This window comes from Engraulis encrasicolus, chromosome 6 (assembly GCF_034702125.1).
Source record: "Engraulis encrasicolus isolate BLACKSEA-1 chromosome 6, IST_EnEncr_1.0, whole genome shotgun sequence".
NCBI classification, from domain to species: Eukaryota; Metazoa; Chordata; class Actinopteri; order Clupeiformes; family Engraulidae; genus Engraulis; species Engraulis encrasicolus.
Window position 1 is genome coordinate 37,418,369 of NC_085862.1, and position 2,500 is coordinate 37,420,868.

Genomic DNA, 2,500 nt, shown 5'->3' on the forward strand with positions numbered 1-2,500 from the left:
CGAATGTAAAATCAAGGGGTGTATTGAACCGTAGGTCATGAATCGTGATAAAAACCGAATCGTGAGGTGAGTGTATCGTTACAGCCCTACATACCAGAGAACATAAGCATGTTAATATTTAACCTGTTATTAATTATTACCTGGCTTATTATTAACCTAAGGACATGATGTTGACGGAGAACATAAAGGAAAACGCATGGGAAGGCACACACAATTCAAAGCAAGTCAAGTTTTAATTTAAAAGAGCCTCCATCTCTATCAAATCTACCTCTAATCATGCTTTACAAGACCAAGTGCCTTGTCTCTCAATGTCATTGACAACAATGTATGACATTTAACTTCGAGAGGTTTCAGAAAAGTCTTCCTTATTTCCATCTGATATATATAGTGGCCGAGGGATGACTATCGGAATAAAAATAAAAAGCAACTGCGGGTAATGAAAACAACATTACAGAAAAACGACTAGTAGAAAAATTAAGGAAATACAAAGGCGCAAAAAAAAAAAAAAACGCACTGCAAAAAGAAAACAATGTAACAAGGAAAGTGTTCTGCAAAAAGAAAACACGTTGCAATTATTGAACCGATTCAAAAGCACAAACGCTTGAAATCAGAAAAACGCTGCAAATATTACAGCTTTTATACAACATATAACAACACTGTCGCTGGATGGCAATCATACAACTGACAAAGTTACTCTGCGACAGCACAAGTCAATTTGTACACATGTCCTGGGAAGGAACTGACTTGTTTAAGGAAGGGAAAGTGAAACAGAAATCTTATTGGTTGACATGATTGTTGGATTTGTGCCCAAATTCTAGGAGATACTTGTTGACTCATGCTCACTGTTCCGTCCAGCCATCAAATAAAGCTTGGCATTTTTTTTCAATTGGCAAGCAAACAAATCAGCTACATAAACAAAGAGACAGGTGTAAGTGTGATCGATGAGGAAAGTAAATAATAAAAAGTAACATTCAGCAACCAAGAATGACAAACACAATGGCTAAGAAACTGCAGCTGGGGGAGTAACCAAAACGCAACCACATAGAGGAACTACAGTAAGGACTATGACTGTTTGATGAACAATATAATGTGACACATTGAGCATATAATCTGGTCTGCACTTTTGTTTCCCAGGGAATCAGTTTAAATTAGCCTTGGCTGTGGTTCAAATGGCTAGGGCACCGTACTGTTACGCCAGGAACCTGCGTTCAATTCTGGCCTGAGGTAATTTGTCAGTCCTCCCCCATCTCTCTCCCAAACTTTCCAGTCACAATCTTCTCTTCCCAATCACAAATAAAGGCATAAAAGCCCTATTTAAAAACAAACAAACAAACAAAAAACGTCAACGTCTCTGCGGCTACTTCTAAATGTCAACAGTGACAGTGATGAGTTTACAATACAAGGCCTGACAGAGAGGCTGTTAACCTTCCATTACTATTCGCGGACTTTTAGGCCAGTTTGAGGTGCGCTGAGACACGTTATGCAAAGCTATAAAGATACGTGGAGGTGAGGGTAACTGTATAGAGAGATACCCAGAGACAGAGGCATAGATTACGGGAGGGAGAGGAGAGGAGAAGAGAAGGAGGAGATAATGGCACGGCCGTTATCTGCCACAGGGCGAGCATTAGGGAGTGATTCATATAGTACAGTGGAGCTGGCCCACTTTAGCTCTGCCCATTTACTGCAGGTGGCACAGAGGGCAGGGGAGCGAGCGAGAGAGAGAGAGAGAGACAGAGACAGAGATAAAGAGAGACAGAGAAAGAAGAACCAGACTGGGTAAGAGAGAGAAAATTAAGTAAGTGAGAGAGAGAGAGAGAGAGAGAGAGAGAGAGAGAGAGAGAGAGAGAGAGAGAGAGAGAGAGAGAGAGAGAGAGAGAGAAGGGGGTGGGGGTGGGGTGGGACATTTTCAAGGTTGCTAACAGGTCCTTACAAACAGGAGCAGCTGATAAGCCAGCGTCTGTTTATAAAGGCAGTGGGAAGGGAACAGGAGGCTTCCAAAAAGACTGTCCAGCTGGGCAGAGAGAGCACACCGGGGGGGTTGGGCAGTTCAGGAGTTAGGAGGGGGGTCAGCTGGAAACCTCCTCAGCAGGAATGAGCGCATCAGAACCCGGGGGAGAGATGGTGTCATCTGGGGGCTAAAATTGAGCGCGCCTACATCATCATCACTGATGAGTAGCGGAGTTTGAAAATACACAAGACGACAGCGATCAGGTGCGAGGGGACATTGTTGAGCCGAGGAGGAAAATACCGACTCATTAGGCCGCTAATGGGGCACTCGGGGGTGGGTGGTGGTGGCCCTGCCCCACCGGGTATTTAAAGCCAGTGTACAAAGATGCCTCACGGATGCCGCACATGCCGCCTGATTTCATGACGCGAGGTGTATACGGATAGACAATGACCTGACAGAGCACGATAGCCGTCACAGACAGACCACGCCTAGCCGTGGGAGAAGAATACATGTTTACCTCTTACCATGACCATGGAAACTAAAGTATACACA

The 2,500-nt window shown here is 44.2% G+C and overlaps 1 protein-coding gene across 1 annotated transcript in view; it reads right to left on the minus strand.

Moving 5' to 3' along the window:
• Nucleotides 1-2,500, minus strand: part of tmem131 (transmembrane protein 131) — a 68,729-nt gene that overhangs the window by 40,901 nt on the left and 25,328 nt on the right. The window lies entirely within an intron of this gene.